This window comes from Apodemus sylvaticus, chromosome 2 (genome assembly GCF_947179515.1).
Source record: "Apodemus sylvaticus chromosome 2, mApoSyl1.1, whole genome shotgun sequence".
Lineage (NCBI taxonomy): Eukaryota > Metazoa > Chordata > Mammalia > Rodentia > Muridae > Apodemus > Apodemus sylvaticus.
In genome coordinates, this window is record NC_067473.1 from 130,473,696 (window position 1) to 130,491,486 (window position 17,791).

Below are 17,791 nucleotides of genomic sequence, written 5' to 3' on the forward strand. Positions count from 1 at the left end.
TGTTCTTCTCTTCCCACAGTATGCATAGTATATTCAAGCAACATTTGATGACAGTACCCATTTTCTAGATTAATCAAACTGAGAAGTTAGAACTGAAAGGATGTGTGTGGAGTTTTATGACTTGAAAGTCTGAAAACAAGTCTCGGGAAACCATGTGGGTTGTCTGTCAAGAAAAACACAGAAGAGAGCTCAGAGATCATGTCCTGGGTAGGTCTCTTTTAGTTTCAGGTAAGGTCAGGCAGACTCCACCAGGCTGTTTACAAGGCCTCAGTGGCCCGCAGCTCAGACTGTTCAAGTCAGACCAGCTTGAGCATCCTTAGTCTAGGGCTTGGGAGATGAACCAGGCAGCCCAGTACTTGCCAGGAAAGCATTAAGAAAGGAAAAAAAAGTTCAGTAGGGTATACTTGGAATCCAGTATACTTGGAGAGTGGGAGGTCTGTGCAGCCAGCCAGCCAGCACAGCCCAGTCAGTGAACTCCAGGTTCCGTGAGGGATCCATCTTAGAAAATAATTGGGAAAGCACTTGAGGACTTTGACCTCCTCACACATGTGCACAGTGATGGTCACATGAGTGTGTGCACCTACTCATACCCCACCCCCATATACACATACAAATCCTAGTTCTTCTAAGGCAAGCTATGTGGTCAATATTCTTCTCAAACTAAGTATAAGAATGCATCAAAAATATTTTTTTTTAAAATTCTCATTGGGTTGAGCAGTGACCATTCAGATGCAATCTCCAAAGGAATGACAGCCATCTTGAGAAAGGACCATTGTCATTCACGCGCCAGCATAATGAGCTAATGATGTTCATTATGTTGTCCTCGATGGTAGTACACTTGCTGGCACTCCTGGTGAAGAGCACACAACATTGACATTGAGACCCCAAGAGCTGAGCCTCTTCCCATAACCAGCTTCACATGCCTCAAGGGACAGTTGGTGGGTGTCGGTCCTAACACCAGGGCAAAGCCATTGAGGAACTTTGGGGCCCTTTATTATCGACTTGTAAAATGTTATAAGCCTGTAAACTAGTTAATTTATGAGCCGTGTTAATAATTTGCTCACACTTGATCGTGGGTTTCACAAACACGGCTTCCGGGGACGTGGGAGGATAATTTGTAGGTCCAGCTTCTCGGCTAAGGGGACACTAACTAATTTGACACAGTACCGTGACATTGATGGCGGGGCCCACTAATGACTGTACTCCTAGACGTAGCTGTCAGCCTGCCGTTCCAGTGAGAAGCCAGCTTGCTCTCAGTGTAGCTCAGGACATGACGCTCACCTCATTATTCAGACAGCACCATTAATGAGAGCCCGTGTTTATTTCCACCATACTAACCAGCGCTTAGCTTCCATTTGTCTGATACGGTCATTGATTAAAATGGGTCTCATGAATAGTAAATTTGAGCCCCATGGAAACAAAGGGCCACCAGAGAAAAATAAGCAAGAGCCGGCTGGAAAACAAACCTGGTCAACTTGTTTTCTGCTTCACATGTCACCCAGGACACAGTGACAGGTGGAAGGATGTGTTACGGATACCGAGGAAAGAGATGCTATAATCACACTCGAGCCTACGGATCAGCCTGACTTGTTTTTGACCATGGCCACTGTAACTTCAACCCAGTCAAGGGTGCCAGTCAGGAGTGCCATCCGCCTCATACAAATCTTAGATATCTCTCTAACAGGGTATCGTGTAATATGCGGAAATAATGGGATTTCCCATGAAGCTTTCACACATACATGTACTTTGCTCACATTCACCAAGTATGCTCCCCTGCCCATCCTGCCGGTCACTTCAGCAGGTCCCCTCTGCTCTCCTCTCCCCTCTCTTTGCTTGAACTTAAATTCTGCAAACAAGAGAAAACTTGAGGTCCTACTCTCTCTGAGCCTGGCTTTTTTCATTTAACAGGACAATCCCCAGCTCAGATCCTTTTCCTGTGAATGGCATGATTTCTTTTTATTTTTTAACAGAAAACTAGAACTCCATTGTGCATGTATATCACATTGTCATCGTTTGTCCACTGGTATGTATCTAGGCAGGTTCTGTGTCTGGACTACTGTGTAGAGAGGAGCAACAGACCTCGATGTGTATCTCTGATAGGCCTGGGATCCTTCGGGGTATGGCTGGCTCAGTGAATCGGGGTTGTTCTTTCCGGGTATTTGCTGTTTCTTGGTGACAGTAATCTGGGTACCCTGAGTATGGATTTTTAAGTTCATTTCTCCATGGATGGCACAAAGACTTACTACTCTTTTTCAACCTTACAAAAGTTTGGCCTTTAATTAAACCGACTCAAACATGATCACCAAGGACACCAGTAAACACATCTGTGATTTTTCTGAAATGATAACAAAACTGTATAGCTGGAGGGTTTTTAAAATACCCCTTTATACACGTTCCTAGTCCTAACTAAACCTTATAATCAATTTCTATCTTAAATTAAATTTCTATTTTGGTCTGACAAATTTTCCTTCATTTTGTGATGATTATAATCCTGAAATATTCATATAATAATTTAAAATGAATAACTTTTTTAAAAGGTAGGCCTACATCTATTAAAGGGATGATAAAACGGAGACTGCTCCCAAAGTGGTTCATCATAGAATGTGCAATTCAAATTAAAGAAATATTTCAACAAATGCTGTCTGCCACTCAGGATAAAGAATTCTAGCGAACACTGCATATGACTTCGGATTTTTATAAAATAGCAAAACAAGTCTGAGCCCACATAGATCACTTTGGGAATGAGAGTGTCATTACGTGCAGCAATGCCTGAGTACACTCACTTGGAATCCTCTCCTGAGACAGAGCCATACCCCTAGAGGGTCACGATGCCCAAACAGGGCACAACATGTGGGAAGCAGATTTAGATGGCTGGCTGGTTTGTAAGTACATTTCAACAAGTATCTGGGTCCATTGTTCCGAGCAGCCTGACTGTCTCCAACAGCTGCTATTTCCATGAGCAACTATAGCAGGCAGGTTCACAGAGGGTCAGCATCTCCATAGTGTACATTTCCAGTAAGCAGTTGTTGTCCCACCATGACCTGGTAAAACACTGTCAGTCTGTAACCATGAGTGGCTAGGTGCTTGTCAAATCCAGTTCTCCTTCTTTCTAAGCAGAGAGCTGGGATAGATGCCCTATCCCCTTGCAGCTATGAGGGTCCTTGCCACCAAGTCCTGATTAAACATACCAAGGTAGGATGTACTACCTTCTGACTCTGATGCCTCTTTACCATGTCTAAGGTCACCTCTCATCCATGACTGAGGGTGCAGAGACCCAGTGGGACTTTCAGTCTTCTAAGGGGAGTAGTATTACAGGATATCTTAAACCCAGGGCCCTAAAAGGACCTACGGAGCTTTACAGGATGTCTTGAACCGAAACCATGACAGGACACACAGAGCAGAGCCTTGGCCAGTGACTCCACCCTCAGAACCAGCACCAACCTAAGGGTACAGGGGAAGCAGAAAGCACTGAGTGAAGCCTGTTGGATCCAGTGACATTTGTAACCACTATCATCAGGAGTGCCTGCTCCCTTTTCTTATTTCTTTATTCTAGGTTCTAATGATAGTAAGGCTGGTTGGTGTTCTACTGTCTCTCTGAACTTACTTGTATGACTCATGACCGACCATCCATCCATCCATCCATCCATCCATCCATATATAATATATATATTTCCAAGCCTACTTTCACTTCATTTCCCTCCACCCTCTCCCTTTCTTCCCTTTCACTCTTCCTCTGTTAGGTTCCTTCTTCCTCATTCCCCTTTCTCCTTTTCTCTCTATCTCCCTCCTTCCTTTTTTCCCTCTCCCTTCTCTCTTCCCCGCTGAGCTCTAAACTATAGGCCTTCCATATGCTATGCAAACACTGTCCTACCGGCTCTAATGTATTTTTTGTCTGCCCTCCTTTCCTGGTTCAAGTGCCATGATTTGCTGATTTCTGCCTTAAAGCTGAGCATTTTACATATCCATCCATTCACTCATAACACAAGATTTCCTCTAATATAATAGAAAACAACTCTGGTTAGCATTTCCATGCAGGACCTGATGTTGAGAGAGTAGAGTCAATGTGACAAAGGTTCAGGATATGACAGCTGTAGACTAGAACCCAGTTTCCAGCAAACGTGGACACACTGTACAGAATTCCTTCCCTTAGCCACTCTCCCTGTGCTCACCAGTCACAGACAGCACTGGCTGGCACAAAACTGTAAGCAATGTTTCCAACAATAAGAAGACCTGAAATTTTGCTCTCAATATGATAAAAATGCCTGTGACGGATCTATGGAAATGGAGGTACCACAAAGGCTTTCAAAATTAGACCCAAACTGCTTTCCTTGATTTTGGGGAGGGGGTGTGCTTTGCTAAGCAATTTTAAGGTAAGAGCGAAATGTCCAGTCACTAGACACACAGAACAACCTGCCCAGTCTACTCCCCCATTGTTCCCTGAGAGCTGGGAAATGTTACAACAAAGACTTGGCTTGTTTTTCTTATTTGTTATTTTAGACAGCAACACACAGATACATAACAGAGAGAAAATAATGCAAGAATCTGTGTCCCAGTTAATGTTTTATTTTAACATTGATGTGTACAAGATAATTTAAGACACAAAATGAATAAATTCTTAGGAATCTGTTTTACCTAAACCATCAATCAAAACTGGAACAGAAGCAAGTAAGCGACAGTCCAGCCTGACAAAGGGAGACTCTGTAGCCATTAAGAATTAAGCTGGATATGGAGACGGTTGTGACACGGCACAAATAAGACAGGAAAATTAACCTGCAGTAGTCCTGAGGCATACAAAAACAAGCTATAGGAAAGATCAAAAACTTAATTAATGTTTGCATTGGACAGAAGGGATTAGACATTTTTAGTTACTATTTTTAGCTTTCTAGATTTTTTCCAAGGCAAAGAAATATTAGCTATACAATTTTAAAAACTTGTCTGAAAAGAGTCATTTATGAACTTGGCTACACTCAGCTGTGCAGCAAGCTGGAAGTGTCTTGGAATCAGACACTTTGTGTCACCCCTCGCATAGATTGGTGTTGGTTCTTCTTAGGAATTCAGTGAGCTTTCCTTGAAGCAACTGGATAGACTTCCTGACTTCATTAAAGTTCCCTTAATGAGAGTCCATAAATAAATTCAATTCTTATACTTTGAGCCTTTAAGAGAAATTAAATCATCCTGTTTAAAGAATCAGATTGCTTGTGGATTAGACCATAAATAAAATGCTTGATGCAGAATTCTACTTTCTCTTCTGTCCATTTCCCATGATGGCACACAATCATTTGTCTTTTAATAACTTCAAACAATTCTGAGTCATTTGCTCATTAAAAACAAAATACATCTTGATCACGAAGCTCGGCATTTCATAAATATTTAGTCCAAATAAACTGCTTGCTTTGAACTAGAAATAGCAGGCTCGTGATTGATAAGCATACTGAATGCAGAAGAAAGGAGGGGGCCTGAACCCCACTCTGTGTCCGCTGGACAAGATAATGCTGGCTACTCACAAGATTTTTGTCGGCTTATCACCATCCACCCATAGTTCCCCATGCTCTTAGAACAGAGCCCCAAACCTATGGGTGCCTTGCAAGATTCAAGGGCCTTGAAGACCCCCTCCAGCTTTGCCTCACATCTTTCCTATCAAGTGCAGCTTCTCACTGAGAGGAGAAGAAGGGAGGAAGGGACAAAGGGAAGGAAGGAGGGAGGGGGGAGAGAGGAAGGGAGGGAAAGAGGGAGGACAGGCAGGCAGGCCAGGTCAAGATTTTAAATTCTATTCTGAGAACCACCTTGTTCAGCAGGAAAGTGAAGAAACAGCACACTATTCACCAATGTTAAACCCAGCACCCTGCACATCATGTTAAATAAAAATTTCATTACTGAACTAGGTACCTCTCCATTTTACCTCCCCTCCTACATTTTTAGGTACCTCCCCTCTTAATTTATTTAAAATTTAAAACAGGTTCTCACCTAACTCCCAGGCTGGCAGTGAATTTACTGTGTATAGAGCTATTGAGTACCTGAAGGACACCCCAATTTATCTTGCCTTAACATTGATACGGACACAGACAGACGGACAGACGAACGGACAGACGGACAGACAGATGGACGGACGGACACACACACACACACACACACACACACACACACACACGAATGCATACATTTATAAAATAAAGTACATTAATAAAGGCTTAAAGCTATAATTCTTTCCAGTCCCTGGAAAGTCAAGAATACTTAGTAACAAATAGGATATCTTTTTTATATAACATATTTACTTTTATGTGCATTGGTGTTTTGCTTGCATGTGTATCTGTGGGAGGGTATTGGATCCTCGGGGACTGAATGGAATTACGGAGAGTTGTGAGTTGCCCTGTTGGTACTAGGAATTGGACCCAGGACCTCTGGAAGAGCAGCCTATACTCTTAACTGTTGAGAAATGTCCATTCCCCCAGACAAGCAGACCACCAAGACAGAAATCACAGACCTTTGTTTTAACCAACAATAGGAGCAAAGGCCACAATGACACAACTAAGTCTTTGCTTTCTTGCTAGCGCAGTCAGCATGCCCTGGCATGTCATTTCTGTCAAAGGAGATGGTCAGTAAGCACAGGTTCACCACTGCCAACACTGACAGGGAGACGCCCTAAGTCCCCTGTGCGACCATAATCCACATGACAATGGCTCACCAGGAACACGCTCCCATCCTTCATTATTAGGCTGTCCAAATTCTATGTGCTGCTTGTTAAAGCAGCTGGCCTGGCGCGTACCTGATATCAGATTCTGCCCACAGCACAATCTATCTGAAAGCAACACTCAGCCCTGGCTTGTCTCTATTTCTCATTCTTGAGCACACACAACTGTATGCCACTGTTTTATGTATCCTTTGAGGGAAGGCATCTGTCCTGTTTCCATTCATCACCCTGACAGTTTTTAAGAACATTTTTCATTTGTTAGGGTTTTTTCCTTTTTTCTTTTAATTTTTTTTATTTATTGAAAAGGGATGTAAAGGGAAGTAAAAACACTTTATGATGAAATTAAAGATTTACATGGAAAATATTTCAGATGAACACATTAAAATTGACAATTTTCATGGAAAATTAAAGAGTAAAGCGGTAGACACGTAAAACATTGATAAATTAATTGAAGTATGGGATAGAAACATTTTATGATAGAATTGAAGATTTACATGGAAAATATTTCTGATAAAATTGTAAAAAAAATGCAAAAAACATGTTAGAATTGAAGATTATCATGGAAAATTTTATATAGATATAATAATGGTAGGCATAAAAGTATTCCTAAGTTGATTAAAAGTGGAATTGTAAACATTTTTCTGATAAACTTGAAGATTAACATGGAAAATATTTCTGATAAAATTGTAGAAATATATAGAAAAACATATTAAAATTAAAGATTATCGTCGAAATTATATAGATAAAATGATAGGCATAAAGATAATTCCAAGTTGATTGAAGGTGAAATTATAAACATTTTCAGATAACACTGAAGATTTACATGGAAAATATTTCTGGTAAAATTCAAAAAATAAATAGACAAACACATTAAAATTGACGATTTCATGGAAAATTTTACATAAAGAAAGGTTGATATAAAAACTCTAAATTAATTGAAGGTGGAATTAGAAACATTTGTGATATAAATCAAAGATTTACATTGAAAACATTTCTGATAAAATAGAGGAAGTATATAGAAAGACATTAAAATTGAAGATTATCATGAAAACGATAAAATGGTAGACATAAAAGAAATTACTAAATTAAAAGGGGAATTGCAAACAATTTCTGATAAAATTGAAGATTTACATGGGAAATATTTCATTAGTCTATGTCTTTATTGGGGAGTTGAGTCCATTGTTGTTAAGAGATATTAGGGTATAGTGATTACTGCTTCCTGTTATTTTTGCTGTTATTTTTATGATTGTGTAGTATCTTCTTTTGGGTTTGTTGGAAGAAGATTACCTTCTTGCTTTTTCTAGGGCGTAGGTTTTTTTTTCTTCCTCTCAGTCTATAGCCGTGGCTGGTCTGGAACTCACTATATAGACCAAGCTGGCCTCAAACTCAGAGAAATCTATTTCTGCCTCCCTCCCAAGTGTCTGGCTGGCTTGGCACATCCATGGGCTTTACCATGGGCTAACGCTACATTAGAAATGGGGCCTGCTCGATTTGAGACAAATGAGGTCTCTATGCTTCCAAATCCACATCTACCAGGAGGCACTAGCAAAAGAATATGGAAATGATTAACAGACTTGACCCCAGACCAGGTGAGAAAAGGCTTTGCACAAGGAATAACCTACAAGGCATTAAAGGCAATTAGGAGCTGGGTGGGTGGACGGGGCTATGTGGAGGGCAGGGAAGCACTGCAGAGCTCTGCACTGGCACCGCTAAGAAAAACAGACACATGCGAGCACAAAAGTAGCTCTTAATCTTCTCTCTAGCATGACTGTTAAGAGCCCAACATCAGGGGGACGAGAGTAGAACAGTGTCCTCAGGGTGCTGCACTCGTGAACTCACAACTGCCACGGTGGCCTGCAAGAGACCTGCACAAGATTAAACTAGTCAACACTCTAGTGTGGAGGGGAAAGGGGTTCACTGAAGAGCTATGGACAGGTGATGGATTCAGGGTGGGTAGGTCGGTTTTTTTAAAGGGTGTGGTTCTGGTAGATCATACCCCAGTGGATGGCCCCACACCCAGATGTATATGGTTGGCATGAACTGGAAATCAATGGGTTATTATTAATGGTTATTTTTGAAGGATGTGAAGTTGGGCAGTTAGGGAGGTGGGAGAGATCTAGGAGGATTTGGGAGTGATCATGATAAAATATAAAAAAAATATATGAAACCTTAAAATATTAATAAAAAATATTTAATTTTTTTTGAAAGAAACAATAGATATTTGAGTGGCAGAACTCTCAAGCCCAAATCAAGGTCAAACTCACTGAATAAGAGAGAGTCTAGGCACACCATTTCACGCACCCAAGTGCCACGGAGGGATGGTGTCCTTTTCCCTGGCACTGACGGGAGAAGGACATGATTCCCACAATAACCGGGCTTCTAAAGTATCTGGGGAAATGGCAGCAGGAGACTCGGAGGCTCTGCTTCCCCTCCCACGGCATTTATCCTTCTCAGGGGCTGCTTCTTCCCTTAGACAAACCATTGCTATCTTGCAACAAAAACAAAGGTAAATACGAATTCTTTCACTTGACAAAGCCACAAGAAAGAAGTAGCAGAGCCCTAGTCCCTCCTTCACCAGGACAGCTTCTCCCTAATCTCACTCCTCTCAAAAGAACTGGAGTTCAGGAGCTCTCAGTGTCTCGGGCATTAAACTCAGCCCAGTTCACCAACTCTGCCTCGTTGGCATCATGCAGAGACCTCCTTACATATGGTAGGTGGCTAGGCCCCAGCTGCAGGTTCTGATTCACTAAAGCTAAAGGGAGGCCAGAAGACTGCAATTTCTAACCCCCAGTGATATGGATGGCTCCATGCTCTGAGGACATCCTCCTGCACAGGAGTGTTTCATCCCTTCTCTTGACTGGGATTCCTGCTTCAGTCAGAAACAGCAGAGCTGTGTGAAGTGCAGCAGTTTCTAGACTTGCTCTTCCAGCTCAGGATACCAGGGTCTTGTCTCTTCCTTGGAAAGCGTTTGGAAACTACAAACCACTCCCTGGGCAGTAGCTGTTTCTGGCACCTGATTGGAAGTCTTCAATGCCCACGGCCATCGATCAGTGTGAAGGGGAATGATGCACAGGACCCTAATGCTCCCCTCCCCAGCCCTCTCCTTCTTCCATGTCCATGCCCAGTCCAGACACTTGGACTTTCCACCTTTTCCCACAATGGATCTTTAGTTATCCCCTCCGCTTAAATGTGCTTGTCTACCTCCTCTGAGTTTATGGAGATGATTCTAAGTCTGCAGATCTGAAATCAAGTCAGTTTTCCCAAGAGGCCTTCTGTGAACAGACTGAGGGGCTTCTCCAAGACCTCACACTGTCCTTCCTTTGTGAACTGTCACTGCTCAGAAGCAGCTCAGTCCTTCACTCTACCTGCTTTTCCGTCTCTTCCTATTAAATGGCTGCTGTGTAACCTGCCCTGCCAGAAACAGAAGGATGACTGGCAAACAGCAGACAGTGGATAGACAGACAGCTGTAGAATCGATGCATTACTAAGCCAATTATGTGAAGCTATAACAGATGACAAGTTTCGGAGTGATTTACAATGACATGAGACCAGGCGAAAACTACAGAAACTGAAGTGGGTTGAGGACTGGAGAAAATCAATCCTCTTTGTTCCTTTTGAGAGCAACTCCAAGAGACCCACTTTGGCCTCTTTTATGATCTCTGCAAGATGGTGCCCTTAACCCTCAACTCAACGTCTTTACAACCTCAGCCATTCACGGTGCCAGTTGCAAGAAGAAAAGCAGGTACCAGCGCCCTTTACAAGCTGAGCCTCTCCACCTTGGATGGCTCTGAAAAACCACTTGTAAGTAGTCTGTGCTAACCACAGTTTGTAATTTTGTCACAGGTGTTTGACTAGAAAGGGGACAAAGCCTTTTCAGACAGTATGCATGCATTATGTTACTGTGGGTGGCCGATACCACGCCTACAAGCTGACAGAGAGCCTTTCCTCTCTGAGTCTTGGAAGCCAGGAGAGGTCACATGGCATCATTTTGCTAAGGGTATCCCATAGGCTCCAAAATGTTCACGCCTTAAGAAAACATTCACATGTTACTTTAACACAGCCTGCCATGAAAGCTGAAACCAGGCACACTGGAGAGGAAGTCAGAAGAGATGGGTTGTACCTGGCAGTCCCAACAGAGCACAGGCTAGATGTTCTAGCTCTGTAAGGCAGCCAGGGACTGGTTACAAGTTCAAATGAGGAAGGGGGCTGAATGAATATTTAAAGCATACCCTATCAAGGGCTTTTCAATACTCACAGTCATTAGGACGTCTGGTGCTTTACGAAGGCTGAGGATGGTGAGTGGGAGGAGGGGGACCGAGAGTCTGGAGCTGATCTGGGTTTGGAAACAGATGCAACTCTTGTGTGGCCTTGGAAGATTCATACATGTTCTCTGAAGTACATCGGAGGGGTGGGAGAGTAAAACCAGGGTTCTCAAAGGTTCCTTACAGTGTGCACACTCCCAGGATCCATGGGTGTCTCTGGACACACACCTTAGGTGGGCAGCCACAAAGAAAGAGAAACCCCCTCTTGTTTTGTCATCCAGTAAGCTCAGGCAATGCTGTCACCCCTCAGTCGAGAGTAAAGGGCTGGGGGGAACTACACTCTGGTTCTCTGTATCTGTTCAAATAAAGTTCTGTTTCCATATACTGCAGGAGGGTGAGTTGATGTAGTAATTACCTGTTACTCTTGACAAGTAAGGTAATTAATGTAGCAAAATACCACCGCAATGTGTGTAAATTTAGACCACCATAATTAAAGCACCCGTCTGTTCAACAAACTGTTCAATTAAGAAAAAAATATTGACGGTGTGCTTTTTTTTTTTTTTTAAATTAGAAAACGTATGGAATGAATGACTCTCCCTTGGTTGACATCCCAGCCTGGAAGACTTTCTCAGCAGGGGGCATGCATGAAGAACTCACCTCCACGAACACAGAGAAGAACTTTAACACAAATGACTATGGCAGGCGTGGCTGATGCACAGACTGTGCAGAACTCCATTCTGTACAGCTCTAGTCAGAAAGAGAACTCAGGGGCCATCTGAATTCCCAAACTACTGTAGAGAGGGATAAGCCGAGAAGGCACTACTATGCCATTATCCAAGTGACAGTGCCACCCTCTAGTACCATAGCATCAAATTATCACCATTACCATAGAGTCTCCAGTTTTAGAGTGCCTGACACTAAACAGACTGCAGGTAAGAAGAACAGCTGGAAAGTCCCTGGTACTTACTCCTTGAGTGACAGTCCTACAGAGGACCTGAAGAAGAACGTGGCAAATAGCGCTAAAAGGTTGATACTTTCAAATGTATTCAGACAGAAGAAATAAATACTGGAAGAATAGAAATGCCAAAGCAAGAAGAATGAAAGGGGGAGAGGGTGAAGGAGGAACTATAAAAAGAAGGTTCCAGACTGATGAGATAGAGATAAAAGAGTTCCTTGCTGAGTGACTCTGAAGACCCCATCCCCAACGCCATGGAAGGCAGAGGTGTTCAGCACTCAGCTGATTCCCAGCACTCACTCCAACAGTGTGACAGAAGGTGGAACAGGAGACGCCCAGCAGCTCACTGCTCAGCTAGCCAAGCATACACTGTAGCAAACAACGGGCCATGCACAAACAAGGTGGGAAGAGCCTGGCTGAGGGACACCCAAAGTCCTTCCTGCCATCGCAGGCACACACGCTAAGGCATAAATGCACCTGTACCTTCCCACTAACAGGAGCACATAAATACACACATGCAATAAATATATACAGAGAGAGACATTCATGGGTGAATAAAAGAAGAGAAGAAAGGGGAGGGACGTCAAAGAAAGAAGTGAAAACTGCCCGATATGAGAAGGACAGTGCCGCGCAATGGTGTGTGCACCACATTGTGTTTTGCTGCAGAGCAGCCTGGGAGACTAAGGGTATGTGTGAGTCGAGTCAGTTCTGAGTTTATCGTTCTAAGCTCACTCCTAAGTGCTCCCTGAGAACTTGGAAAGATCCCCAGGTAAAGACTAAAGAACACAGAGACACATCCCAAGCTGAACACTCAGGGAAAGAGCTTCTCCAGACCCAACACTCCAGTTTCACACTCGGAGACCAGATCAACATCACTGACTGAGAAATAAAACAAAAGTGTTCCTCTCCTCACTTGAAGATCACAGCATAGGAGCAGAGGTGACTACAAAGTAGACTCGCAACGTGGGTATCATGACATAGCATTTCAAAGGAGGCCAAATATCATGATAGGGACACAGAATTAAGAAACATGATGTTGGGACATGGTGCAAATTCATAGATGAACCATCATCATCATCATCGTCATCACCATCATCATTTAAAATTTTCATATGCTCAAGAACCATCCTCAAAATTGAAAATAACACCTCCTGCTCATTTCTCTGGGTGAGTTGGTACATTATGTATTACAAAGATTTCTCTAGCTGACACAGTCTACTGAATGAGAAATGCCCCCCCCCCCATTTCTCATGGATTTGAACAATTCCTGCCCAGCTGGTAGCCCTGTTGTGGGAAGGATATGGACCTGTAGACGGTGGAGCCCTGCTGAAGGACGCATGTCCCTGGGCAGGCGCTGTGAAGGTTTGAAGCCTCATCCTACTTCCTTGCTCTCTGTTTCTTGTGTGAGAGTGAAATGTGATAACCAACTTCCTGTTTTGATTTCATGTCATGCCTCTCCCAACCCCCCAATAATGCACCCTCTATTGCTCAATAAATTCTTTCTTCCTTAAGTTGTTTTTTGTTTTGTTTTGGTTTTTTTTTGTTTTTTTTTTTTTGTTTTTTTGGTCATGGCACCTATCACAGCTATGACAGAGTCTCTAACACAGGTGGCATCCAGTGGGCCACCATTAACACTGAAAAACACCATCCAACAATCTCACACGAGTGTGACCACTCACATGGCCAACAATCTCACATGAGTGCAACCATTCACATATCCAACCATCTCACATGTGTGTGACCATTCACAAGGCCAACATGTCACATGAGTGCAACCGTTCACATGTCCAACCATCTCACATGACTGCAACCATTCACATGTCCAACCATCTCACATGAGCACTACCATTTATACCTACCAAAGTTATCAGCTCTATCTCTTCATACAAACAAGTCAGCTAATGCATGGAGAAGCTAAATTGACTGTGTGACTTCCCTTACGCTATGGACCAAGAAAAGTCATTCTCCTTGGAATGGACTAAATCAATCTCTTGTCCCCAATAAATCAATTTACAGAGGTCACCTCAGTGCTATATTTGCCTGACAATTTAGTGTTTACAGTTTTGACTTGGGCCTTGAATTCTGACTATAAAATAACCAGACAAACCAGTGGATGTTCTAAAGCAACAATGATGAAATTGCTAAAGAATCACCGGAATGGGGGGGTATCAAAGATCTGATTTCACACACTTCTGCTGTGGTTGATGCTGAGGGTTGAACCTGGGGCCTCGTGAATGTTAGGCAAGCACTCAACCATCAAGCTGCCTCTTGAGCTCCAAATATGTGATTTGGAATCCCGGCTTAATCATTTAGTAGAAATACCGAATAGGAACCGGTGACCCTACAAAGCCCAGGAGGCTGAAATGGCTGGCTGTGCATAGGATTTGCTTTATTACAACAGCAGCCTCCAGGGAAACAGCATCACCATCTCCAGCTCCCAACTTCATATAAACCAGATCTTAATTTAACTCTCTTTGACCCTTCCGTGGTGTCAGACCACAGTCCTCTTTTCATCTCACAGAATCAGAAGGCCAGGCAACTGGAGACTGAGTGTCACGGGTCACGTACATTTTCCAGATGTAGAAACTAAGGTGAGGAATTTAAGGGAAAAAGAAGGTGAAATAGAGGAAAAAGAATTCAAAATTATCATGGATGCCTGTCATATGTCCTGGCTGCTTCTAACCAAAGGAACTCAAAATCAAAAATGCATAACAGATTCCCTGACCTTTTTATTTGTTGTTGTTGTTGTTGTTGTTGTTGTTGTTCTTAAGATTATTAAAAACTAGGATTGGAGAGAAGGATGAGAATCCACACAGCACTTGCAGAGAAGCCAAACACCAAGGTCCCAGCACTGGGTGGCTTACAACAGCCTGTAACTGTGGCTTCAGAGGATCAATGGCCTCTTTCCACAAGCACCTCTACTCCATTCACACACACACACACACACACACACACACACACACACACACAATCTAAACTAATAGGTCTTAAAAACATTAGTAAGAACCAGGCTGGCATTGGTAGTCCATGCCTTTGATCCCAGCACTTGGGAGGCAGAGGCAGAGGGAGAATAGATCTCTGTGAGTTCAGGATAGCCAGGGCTACATAGAGAAACCCTGTCTCAAAAAAAAAATTAGATAGATAGATAGATAGATAGATAGATAGATAGATAGATAGATAGATAGATATGAAATTAGTAAGAGCTATTGGAAAGCTAAATGACTTGAGAGTTAATAAGTGCACTTGGACAGATAGATTATAGATGTATAAATGTACATGGTATTAAAATATGAGTTATGCTTCCTTGGTTTGAGCAAACCAAAGAAAGTAAAGAACATTCATAAAAGACAAATATCCAGGGACAAGAAGTTACTCAATTTCTCATCCTACACACTCATATACACACACTAACATCTGAAATTTGAGTTAAAGCATCATCTTACATGTGTGAAAATATGTTAGGCTAGACTCCAACCCACGGAGAGGGAGCACCTCAAAGTACCTCTAACTCCAACATTTCAACGTGACCTCACCTTCACCTAGAGCAGCGGCGAGCTTGCTGTGCTTTCATTAATTAGCTGCACACCTGCCAGGTGAGGGGACATTACTTGTCATGAGTCCAACATCCATCCGGAATTTTTCTCTATCATTTAAAGGAAACTGATAAAGTATAATATTTTCATTTCTTCAGGACGGGTGGGTGCTTTCTTATCCTCATCTTCAGATGAGAAAATCCAAGCATAAACCCTTTTCTAAGTTCAGAAAGTTACTAAGTAGTCGACATGAACTGGACAGCGGATCCTGTCCCTAACTTGGATAATGATTTCACCAATTCGCCGCCACCCCTCCAAGCAAGCCTCACCTCGTCTAAGGTTGCTTGGCTCCTGTTGATCCTGGAAAGCAATGCACTTTAGGAAAACAACTTTGCTTTAAGAAGCTGGTTTTCACATAAGAAATATTTTTGAGCTCGTTTTATGAAGACATTCTTTTGGAGTTATACCAGTGACTGACACCCTCTGAATGGTATGTAGAAACCAATGGGTCCTGGCTGCTGACAGCGACCGGAAGCTTTGTCTACGTAAGGCAGATAACACAACCCTCAGCATCTAGATTTCTACACACTCTCTCTCAACTCAAGTTGTGAGAAGAAGCCACACTGGTCCAGGCTTCTTTATGCAGAATTCTGCATCAATAAGTAACTTCTAGGATCCTGTCCAAATTATACACAAAAATGGGATTAACACAGGTGGGGGTGGCGGGTGGACACTTGACCTACCATTTAGCATTAAATGGTCTGCCACAAAGACAGAGGGCAGGAGGGTAAGCAACACTCTAAGAAACTTGTGAAATAAATGATGTGGCACAAACACCAAAGAGGGAACAGTAGCTAGGGAGAGAGTTGACAGCACAGGGCAGCATACCTGAGGCTGCTACAGAAGCTCCAAAGTGAGAGCAGGAGCTGCCTCACACACACACACACACACACACACACACACACCTTCTTTCACATCTTCCTTCCAATGTTTAAATGAGCCATTCTTTCAATCATCCGTTCCTTTTCTCTACCCCTTATTGATCTTGCTAGTTTAAATAAAATTTACCTTTTCTCTCCTCATTTTTCTCATATGATTATATAATTAGATGATTCATAGACAGACAGACGGATAGACAGATGATAGAGTTATATCTCTCCGCCCACCCAGATCTCCACATGTTGGTAGGAAACCTTTCTCTTTGCCACGCAGGCAATGGAAACACTCCGTAACATTCAAGACATAAATCACTAAAGTGATCTGAAGTGACAGACACAACAAAGTACTGCGAACTCCACCATGAGGACATTGTTTCTTCTCCGAATCTATTTCAACTCTGGGCCTGGCATCAGAGGCACTGCTTTACATGATACAAGAGCAACCTCACAAACACTGCAGTCCATTTGTAACTTGGGACGAATAGACACAGGTGTACAAGGAGTGGCGAACCAGTCTGCTATCAATTTTTACATAGCACACTAATTAAGAGAAGATTTCTGTTAGTGTTTGGAGTAACTCTTAAAAGACCCATACCCGCACTCAGCATGCCTTAGTCATTCTTGAGTATCTCTCTTTTAACCTCTATGTTTAAAGTTTATGTTAACAATATTCTCTTAGGGGCTGTGGAGATGGGGCATGGGGTATGAGGATGGGTTGGAGGTATTAGGATGGGGCTGGGGTAGGAGAATAGGGAGACAGAGACAGAAGAAAACTTGGGGGTAGGGCTTGCTGGCCATCGACAATAGCCAATCTGCAAACTCCAGTGAGAAATCCTTTCAAGAAATAAGATAGAAGGTATCTGAGGAAGATACCTGGCACCAACCTCTAATTCCTGTGGACAAGAACATACATGTCCTCACCCCAACACATGGACGCGCACGCGCGCGCGCACACACACACACACACACACACACACACACACCTTTTAATACACCCCAAACCTTAAATGAATGGATGGGGATGAATAAGAGAAATATTTTATGACACAAAAAATTATCTGAAAGTCAAACTTCGGTATCTAAAGATAAAGTTTTGTTGGGACAAAGCCATTCCTACTCCCTCATGAATCCTCTCTGGCTGATTTATAATGACAGTGGAGGAATTAACAGTTGTAAATCAGCTTATATGGCCTATGAGGCCAAAAATGGTCATCACTGGTCTTACAGAAGGTTGAAAGCCCTGGCTTATACAAACACCATATAGTCTCCCTCACCCCACCATAGCACGCACCTGATAGAACTCTGTGCTACACAGACTGGTTTATGTTCCAATACATGAAGGGAATTAAATGGATATAGAAACAAATGAAATATATCTGACATTTAGATAAAAGTTGTGGAAACTATAAACAAAA

At 42.7% G+C, this 17,791-nt stretch overlaps 1 protein-coding gene across 1 annotated transcript in view; it reads right to left on the minus strand.

The window, feature by feature from the left end:
• Foxp1 (forkhead box P1) overlaps nucleotides 1–17,791 on the minus strand; it is a 448,446-nt gene that overhangs the window by 382,991 nt on the left and 47,664 nt on the right. The gene's annotated exons all lie outside the window — the stretch shown is intronic.